This window comes from Montipora foliosa, chromosome 2 (genome assembly GCF_036669935.1).
Source record: "Montipora foliosa isolate CH-2021 chromosome 2, ASM3666993v2, whole genome shotgun sequence".
In the NCBI taxonomy this organism is placed as follows: domain Eukaryota; kingdom Metazoa; phylum Cnidaria; class Anthozoa; order Scleractinia; family Acroporidae; genus Montipora; species Montipora foliosa.
Window position 1 is genome coordinate 33,165,872 of NC_090870.1, and position 10,000 is coordinate 33,175,871.

The 10,000-nt window shown below is 41.1% G+C and overlaps 1 long non-coding RNA gene across 1 annotated transcript in view; it reads right to left on the reverse strand.

Annotated features, from left to right (window-relative positions):
- LOC137992887 (uncharacterized) overlaps positions 1 to 10,000 on the reverse strand; it is a 21,529-nt gene that overhangs the window by 4,686 nt on the left and 6,843 nt on the right. Inside the window, exons 3-4 of the long non-coding RNA XR_011121759.1 lie at positions 2,392 to 2,457; positions 1,814 to 1,850 (exon numbers count right to left, since the gene is read on the reverse strand). This is a non-coding gene — a long non-coding RNA (uncharacterized lncRNA). The remainder of the gene's footprint in view (positions 1 to 1,813; positions 1,851 to 2,391; positions 2,458 to 10,000) is intronic.

The following is a 10,000-nucleotide window of genomic DNA, read 5'->3' on the forward strand; positions in this document are numbered from 1 at the left end:
CGGAATCGGAGCCCTGGTACCCCAGCATAATAGCTGTGGAGCCAGGAAAACAGCAAGACATGAACCCAAAATCAATATGGCGGAAAAGTTGGTGAAGGTTGTTGCAAAATTAAGACAGCGTGGGGAAAAGCATCTACCACCGAAACTCCTATGTTACATAAATGGCTTAAAAACGTAGTTAGCTTTTTTGGTTTTTTTTGTTTTGAAAATGCCAAAAATTTGGGTCGGTCGGACGACGCGAAACGGAGAAAAAAAACGGGATGGCCTAAGGTAATTTCCATCTACAAAACAGAGGATCCGAGTCTTTTTGTAATGAAACTATAAACCTATTTCTTTGCTGCCAAATTTCTCAAATAATTTGAAAAGGTCATGTACAATCGTTTAGTCGAATTTGCCGAAACAAACGAAATATTCTATCTCTGTCAGTTTGGATTTCGTAAAAATCACTCGACATCACACGCGCTAATCCATTTGCTTAATAAAATCTCGTCTGCAATTGACCAACATGAAACCACTGTAGGTATCTTTCTGGATCTTTCTAAAGGGTTCGATACCCTCAATCATGAAATCCTATTCACCAAGCTGGAACACTATGGTATCCGTGATGTGGCCCCGCAATGGATAAATAGCTGCTTTTCTAATCGCTTTCAATTTGTTCAATTCAATGAAACTTGTTCTTCGATGCAGACCATAAAATGTGGTGTACCGCAAGGTTGCATTCTTGGCCCTTTATTTTTCATACTCTACATAAACGATCTCCCAAATGTTTCGGAACTGATGGAGCTTCTGCTCTTTGCTGATGATACTAGTATTTTTTACTCTCACACCAACCCAAATACTTTAGAATCTTTTCTAAATAACGAACTAAAAAATATTGAAGTTTGGGTGCGATGCAATAAATTATCGGTAAATGTATAAAAAACGACTTATCTCATTTTTAAACCTTGGCAGAAGAAATTTAACCACAACTTTTCTATCTCCCTTGGTGGTCAACTTTTAACGTAAGCCAACACTACTAAATTTCTTGGAGTATATATTGACGAGCATCTCACTTAGAAAGATCATATCAGCTATTTATGTAAACAAATCTCTAAATCAATTGGAATGTTATTCAGGTCCCGTTTCTATATATCTTCAAAAACTAAACTCAGTCTCGCATTTCTTTTAACTTGCAAAACCACGGGTAGTAGATAAAGATAGTTAATTTAAAAGACGTTTCCATGGAGTGTTCTAGCAACCTACGTAGTTATATAAACAAAAGAAACCACTTAAAATCCGCGATGAAAATAAGCCTCGCGAAAGAGCCTGCTACAAGAGTCTCGATCGTATGAGCAACGGGCCAGTTCGAGTCTTTAATATAGGAACGGTAAATTTTGCATTGTTTGTTGGTGTAATTTAGAATTTAATTTCGCGTTTTTAATTTTCGCTCGGTCTATTTTTGGCCAGTTTTAAATTTCGCGATAGTTTTGAATAAGCAATCTATTTTTCGAATGTTAGGCATTACAAGAAATTCGCCGATCTCGCCTAACAGGGTGATGAGTATGCACTTTACATGTGGGCTAAACAACAAGTGTGAAATAAACGAAATCGAAGCAATCAGAGCATTAACTTTTCCAACAAAAAAATTGTAGCTTGGTGAATGCGAAAAGCCTGTGCGAGAATTTAGCTCTTGATTTTCATTTGATATTGTCGATTGGAAAACTTGCTTGAGTATATTCAGCCATTCACAGTCACGTTTTCTTACCTAGTTTTACCATTACCTTCGGCCCAATCAGGATAAATATCTATATGAAGCCCGTTCTTAGCTAGTTACCTCGTTTTTCTTTTATGACGCTGGACATCACATTATCCTACAAATAATAACAAAGTAGGCATTAAACATCCAAATGACTCAGGTGGCCCCATCCACACTAATACTGTCTACTAATGCTTTTTTGAAAAGTCTCCGTTTTCCTCTCGAAGAAAACGGAGCAAAATATTTTCACCCACACTAGCGTTTTCGCATCGTTTTTTAACCATTTACTGTAATGCGTTTTCAAAAGTATCCGTTTTCTGTCGGTGTCATCGGATGACGTAAGCGTTTTCATTTCGATGTGCTTTCACCTATCCACGCCTGAAACGAGGCGTTTTCAAAACGATAAGTTTTCAAGAGACCCCACTTTTGAGACCGTTTTCGAAAGTATTCGTTTTCATCAGCGTTTTCGGGCGTTTTAGTGTAGATGATAGGCGAAAACGCATCGAAACTTATGCGGTTTCAAACCAAAACGCATTAACGTGGATGGGGCCTCATACTATCACTATAGCTAGTCTCAAAGTTGCTCAGTATATATTCATAACATGCTTCAACTAAGTTTCGCTAGTCCTTACGTTCGTTGAATCAGGGATACTTACATTCCAAAATGTGCAAATAATAGAGAAGAGCACAAATGCAGCAATTAAACGTCCCATGGCTCAAGGCTATGAAAAAATAAAGAACAGAGAGAGAAAGTAAAGACATGCTGGCTGCATGCAAGCTTTTATGCCGGCAAGCGGTTTCTTTAAGAAGACGATGTTTTAAATTGCCGATTACGAATTTATCTTTTTCAAGACACTGCTTAGGGTATTTTAGAGATTTTAAACTGTGTAACTTGTTAATATTTATTTTGGCCTTCGGTTTAAGGGTTGCGATTTGCGTTTTATACTTGAAGTTCGACTTGCCAAAACGTGCACAGGTCTATAAAACTCACATTAAGTACATAGATCCTGAGACAAAAGTTGTGAAATCGTATTAAGGTAGAGAAATTTAACAACAGACGTGCCTAGCACAGTCCACATAAAACACAGAACAATATTATGTTATGATCGAAAGCAGCGTTTTATTCATTTTCATCTGAAAGCCTTTTTCACTAAAAGGTTAAGAAGGTTAAGCTTGAGAAAGATTGCAGTTTCAAAATCATACAGAATCTGAAAAAGTAATCAATTATTGCGATCAGAGCAAATGAAATTCACTAACTTCCTTCACTCTTTTTCCAATCTTAACTCGGAAACGCTTGCAAATTTCATGTCGTTTGAGTGTGAACATGCTGACGTTGCAACATCCTATGTGCGCATGCCTTAACACATATTTAAGTGTTTTGGAAAACGAAGCAGCGTGTCAGCGTGGATGATGACAACGAAACGGAAACGATACAGCGGACGCACAACACTTTCATCCGTTTTCGATGTGAAAACCCCATTTGGTTTCGTTGGATAAAGTTGGAAGTTGCTGAGGATTTTAGATCCATATGTTATTGTTCATTTAAAAATTAGGATTTTTGCAATTTTAAAAGACTCTTCAAGACGAGCTTAGAGCCGAAGCTTCAAAGACGGCTGCAGTGCGCATCAAGCGGGGAAGAGTGTATCGTGCGAGGACGCGTCTGTGACAACACCTTCGCTAGAAGCTCCGAGTACTTCCTCTACCAATGTGAAATCGATAAAGAAAACGTTATTTCATCCAGCTGAAATCGAAAATCCTACAAGCTTTCTTCCAGCAAGTTCATTTGATGGATATGAAGCAACCGGGAGTTCTGCTCCCTTGGTGTTGCGCGCATTTCCTGTTTTTTCAGCAAGTCTAACAATCAAGGAGACAAGAAAGCTCAATCTATGGGGAAAGCTGTTCAAAACCAATGTGTTCGGGTCAGTGGACTGTCTCTTTAGCACTACAGTAACTCGTATTTACTATTCTTGTACCCCAGGATGCCATTGTCTGTGTTGCTCACGCCTCATGCGTCAATAAGTTTATGATCCCTTTTTTTCTACTGAAGGTTATCTTGAACTATCCAGCTTGTGAAAAGGAGTTTAAAGTTACTTTGGGTGAGGATCTACAGACCTTGGGGAAGGCCTTAGCAAGAAGAGGGTCTTACAAGCAGATAGCTGATTGGCCTGTTTGGGAAATCAGACACTTCAATAAACTTTCCCAGCCGAAGAACAGATATAATTTTCTCCTTTGTTCTTCTTGTTGCCGTGGCAGTCACAGCTATGAAAGGAATGTTGTCTGACACCAAAGACTGCAACTCACTTAGTTTGAAAAACCACGGCCGAAAGGCTACTGCATCTTGAGTCTTGGATGTTCCCCCGAACATGTAGTGACAGTAGTAAACATCGCTCGTTTTCTTTCTGTTGATTATCTATGCTATATAAGGACCACACGACATGTAATAATAGTGTTACGGGCAGTAAGGTGTTACCCGTGACATCGGGTCACCTGAGTAACACGTCTTGCGAATCATGTGAGTTCGTAGTTCGTTCTCGTTCGAGTTGTTGTTGTATGTACAGTGAGTAGTGCGTGTTGTAGAGGTATAATGTTGTCATCCTCCTTACCGCAGATAACTCTTTTGTTTTTTTAAGGCGAAAGAAGTTGAGCTCTAGGCTGGAAAGCCCTTTTACCTGAGAGCCGTGATTGTCTTTCGAAAAGGCGATTGTAAGAGAATGCCTGTATGTAGCTAAAAACTAGAGTTTCAGCTAGTTTTTAATGGCGAAAGAAATAGGGCTCCGACTTGAGGTGGTCTGAGAGCTCGTGATCTTTCTATTTTGCGATTTAAGAGCGTCGGGGGTTTAGTAATGCTTTGTCGCGTGTAGGAAACCAGTGCGTTCCTAGGGTTTGCTAGGGTTTGCTAGGTTTAGGCGGTTTCAAGTTTGAGGAGGAATTGAGGCTCTGACTAAAAAGTTCTCGAGTCATTTGTCCTTCCTGTAAGCGACAATAGGAGCATTAGGAAAGAGGCTCGTTCCGTTGATCATGGTGTTTCTGATAGTTTCGCTGCAGAGAACGTTGTATCAGGTTGCAAGACCGGTTTCGGAATTCGTTGTGGATTCCTTCGTCAGTTGCGTGCTCTAGGAGTGAGAGCGATTTTTGATCAAGTGTTCCTTTGGGTTGCTTCTTATAAAGCCCTCCGGATGGCGTCCCCTTAATTGATGGACCAATCACCGTGCAGCTATTTTGATCTTCTCAGCGTAGCTTGGTTCGTTGGAGATCAAAGTTATGCAAATTTTGGGATCGAAAGTGAAGAGCTGTCCTGATTGGTGCATTTGGATCCGTTCTGCTTCGCTTGATCAAGGCCAAGGGAATGCAAATTTGTGGATCTTTTCAGCGAAACGCACTATAGCGTTACCTTCTCAGACATCGTCACTTCGAGCAGGATTATTCCAGCGGTGATACTCCTTGTGTTTATAATTCTTCAACCGGTCAATTCTTGTTCACACGCACGTGCTCTGGATATTTCTTCATTCTTCGAGTCAACTACCTATCAAGCGATGCCACCCAAAGGGAAACTTTCAAGGAAAAGGGCTACGCGCGAAGGACACAGAACCACCGTTAAACGCATCGCCCATGAAGTTAACGAGCAACTGGATGCCCCGACCGTCGATGTTAACTTGGACGAGTACAAACAAGTGCCAACACTGCATGTGTCGAAGCTTCGCCAGGAAAGAGAATCTCTGCACGCCAAATTGGGAACCCTGAAGGTTTTAGACGAAGAAATCGTGTCAAATGTGGAAGAGGAGGAAATTGAAGACGAAATCCGCGAAGCAGATCTTGCAAATGAACTTAATCAACTCACAATTTCAAGGATTGAAGATTTTCTGGAAGCTTCGAGACCACCGACGGAGAACGTGGACGCGTCAAAGCACAAGACACCGGTAAGCCCCTCTGTATCTGCTGTACCTAGTGATGTTAAACCTTCAACTGACTCTGTTGAATCGCCAGTGAAAGGTAATGTATCTACGGAAGTTTTTCCTGGAAAATTTGAGTCCTCAAATCACTCTGCCCAACTTCCAAGTAGTAATCCTACTGCCAGTTCATCCATACAAGAAACAGGCCCTCGAGTTAACTTACCTAAACTGGACGTGAAAACGCTTGATGGGTAAGTAAGTAGATGGCCCACCTTTTGGGATGCCTTTGAATCCTCTATCCACAAGAATTCTAAATTGGCTCCTATTGACAAGTTCAATTATCTGAACTCACTTCTCATGAAACCAGCTCTTGATGCCATTTCTGGTCTGTTTCTCACCGCATCCAATTACGAAGAAGCAATTGCAATCCTTAAGAAGAGGTTCGGAAACAAACAACAGATTATAAATCGCCACATGGATATAGCCCAGTGATTAAATGAAGACACAAGAAAGCTCAGGGAACTGTATGACACTCAGAGTTTCACGTAAGAAGCCTTAAGTCTCTAGGACTCCCTTCAGGCTACTATGTAAGTTTACTATCATCGATTATTATGAACAAGCTACCTCAGGAGATGCGATTGATTATTAGTAGAGACATAAAGAATCAAGAATGGCAGCTCGATACCATTATGCGTGTATTAGAGAACGAGGTGGAAGCCAGAGAGCGTGCAGTCCTTCATGATGGGTCTCAGTCGTCAGCTGAAAGTCAGGCATTTCCAAACTTCCAGATGCGTACAACTACATCTGCCTTATTTACGAAACACCCAGGACCCACTTGTACGTATTGTAAGCAGAGATATCCCTCTAACTCCTGCAACATGGTAACCAATCCTGCTGCCCGCAAGGATATTTTTCATCAAACAAGGAAGATGTTTTGTTTGCCTCAGAAAGGATCATCTCAGCAAAAACTGTCCTTCAAAGCATGAATGTTTCAAGTGTAAGGGTAAACACCATATCAGCATTTGTCCATCCGATGACAACAATGGTACCAATATTTCAAGAACAACACCCAAGCAAGAACATCCTCACAAGCAATCGGGGAACTATTGTCCCTCAGGCAGTAATGAAGGTGGCCCCAACTCTGGCGTAAATTCCTCAAGAGCCGCACCCACACAGGAACAGATCCAGAACCGTTCGAGGAATTCAAGACATAACCTCACAGCCTTATACATCAGTGCCTCTACTCCAGTCCTTCTTCAAACAGCCACTGCACTTACCTACAAGCCAGGAAACTCAGCAGCCAAAGCAAAAGCCCGACTCATCCTGGACAGTGGAAGTCAACGAACCTATGTGAGTGCAAGGCTAAGAGAGCACCTGAATTTACCAGCTGAAAGCAGTCAAAGGATATCCATTAAGACACTTGGCTCAACGAAGGAGAACAGGCAGTGTGTGGATGTTGTTCGACTCTGTGTTGCCACTGGTCAAGGGGAAGGTGTACAACTATCTGCCTTTGTTGTTCCCATCATTTGCGATCCTCTACAGAGCCAATCTATTGCAGAAGCTACTCACACATATGCTCATTTAAGGGGACTCGAACTTGCGGATTATGGTACTGGTGAAGACAATGTTGAGGTTGATATTCTGGTTGGGTCAGACCAGTATTGGAGTCTAGTATCTGGCAGGGTGGTATGGGGGGAGCGTGGCCCCACTGCTATTGCAAACGAGTCATGCATGTTGGTGTGAAGCTGACCCTTACAGAACTAAGAGCAAGATTTTGGATTGTACAGGGCAGGAAGTTTGTAAAGAAGCTATTGTACAAGTGTGTAATTTGCCAGAAACTCGAAGGAAAGCCATATCAAGCTCCACCATCCCCACCCCTCCTGGAGTTCAAGGTAAAGGAGTGTCCACCATTTGCCTGCACTGGTGTTGATTTTAAGGGCCCTCTCTCTGTCAAAAATCATACTGGTCGCCAGCAGAGAGTATGGATCTGTCTTAACACATGCTGTGTTACCAGGGAGTATTCATTTGGACCTTGTACCAAGCCTCGCCACCTCTGCATTCTTGAGAAGCCTCAGACGATTCTCCGCCCGACATGGTTTGCCACTGTTAATGGTGTCTGACAATGGGAAAACCTTTAAGTCAGCAGCACCAGAAATCAAACGACTGATGAACCACCCAGAAGTGAAACAGTACTTTGCCAAGGCACGGATGAAGTGGTGTTTCAACCTCAAAAAGGCTCCTTGGTGGGGCGGCATTTTTGAAAGGCTAGTAAAGATGTGCGAAGAGGTGCCTTAAGAAGACAATTGGTGGTGCAATCCTCACCTACGAATAATTTTTGACAGTAGTTGTTGAAGTGGAATCTATTCTGAACTGCCGATCTCTCTCTTATGTGTCAAGCGAAGATCCCAAAGAACCCCTCACCCCGTCACACCTCTTATGTGGCCGACGCCTAATGAGCCTTCCAAATAGCAACACAAGTGACTCTCCAGATTATGCCATCGATGTCCAGCCACAAGATCTAAGTAGAAGAATGCAGCACCTGAGTAATATCCTGAACCACTTCTAGAAAAGATGGAGAAATGAGTACTTGATCGAGCTGCAAAATGCAAAACGCAAAACGACGCCAGCACAGCCATATCCATACAACTTATTCCAAAATGGCCGCTGATTTATGCGGATACAAATTGGCACTTGTTGCCTCGTTCAAGATAAAATATTCTTTTGAATTTTAAGCTTAAGAACGAGGCATCAAGGGCTTATTTGAATATAAACAAAAGAATATTTAAATGGCGGCCATTTTTGAATAAGGTGTATAGTCACAGTGCATGAAGAAAATCAGCCCAGAGGAAAATGGCGAATGGGAATATTTTAGATCTATGGCAGTCCAAAATCTTGAATTCAGGATTTTGGCTATCCAAAATCCTGAATTCAAGATTTTGGCAATCGAAAATCCTGAATTCAAGATTTTGGTAGTCCAAAATCCTGAATTCAAGATTTTGGATTGCCAAAATCCTGAATTCAGGATTTTGGAAGTCCAAAATCGTGAATTCGGGATTTTGGCAGTCCAAAATCTTGAATTCAGGATTTTGGCAGTCCAAATTCGTTAATTCAGGATTTTGGAAACTTAACTCTAACTCTACGACATAACTCTATGAAAATAACTCTAAGAATAGCTGTCCCCTACCCGTGGATAACGTAATTCTTAAATTAAGTGACACGTGTGACTACTTTGCTAGGCCTTTATTCGTGTAAAAAACCAATTAAATTTCATCGCGACTTTTAGGAAAGAAGGCTGTAAGTTGTTAAAAGTGTTATTATCGTATAGTTCATACCCATAGATATCCTGATGACAGCTCCAGATTAATTAAGACCATTACGTCATCGGAGATTCCTCGGAGATTTCACCACGGCTATAACTGATAGTGCAATAAGTTCGTGTGCGGTCGTTGTTGTCAGTTGTTGTGCTACAGATTGATCAGGTGATTTTGTGTCTATAGTCATAGTGAATCAACAAAGACTGCTTTGGAATGTGTACTACGTTGCGACTATAGTGGTAAGAAATCAGATAAATTTTCAAAGCGCGGTTTTAAGATCTTTCAGATCCTCTTGCTTCGTTTTGTCGGAGAGCTGAAACAAACTTCCACTCGGCCATATAATTAGTGGGACTTCCAATCACGCAACTTATGACGTTTATTCGCCAAAAGCTGTTCAAACGTTAATGTACTTAAAACTTTATGAATATTCTGTTCTTTATTTAGAACAAAATATATTTCCTTTTCGTGTTATTGAAGCGCTTGATTCGAAGCGAGTATTGAATACATAAAAAGGCTTTACGTCATCCACGGAAAGTGTCGACGTTGCCATTTTCATTGGTTGGGAAATAACCACCGTACTAAAGATGGCAGTGGATAACGTAATTCTTGAATTATGTCACTCGTGTGACTACTTTGCTAGCCCTTTACTCATGTAAAAGACCAATTAAATTTAATCGTGACTTTTAAGAAAGAAAGCTGTAAGTTGTTAAAAGTGTTGTTATCGTGTCGTTCATGCCATACATATCCCGTAGAAAGTTCCAGATTAATTAAGACCATTACGTCATCGGGCATTTTACAACGGCTACGACTGATGGTGCAATCGAAGAGTTCACCTCGGCTATAAGTGATGGTGCAATAACTTCGTGTGCAGTCGTTGTTGTCAGTTGTGCTACAGATCGATCAAGTGATTTTGTGTCTATAGTCATCAGTGAATCAACAAGGACTGCTTTGGAATGTGCACTACGTTGCGACTATAGTGGTAAGAAAAGAGATAGATTTTCAAAGTGCGGTTATAAGATCTGACAGATCTTCTTGTTCATTTTGTCCTCTTAGCTTATGTT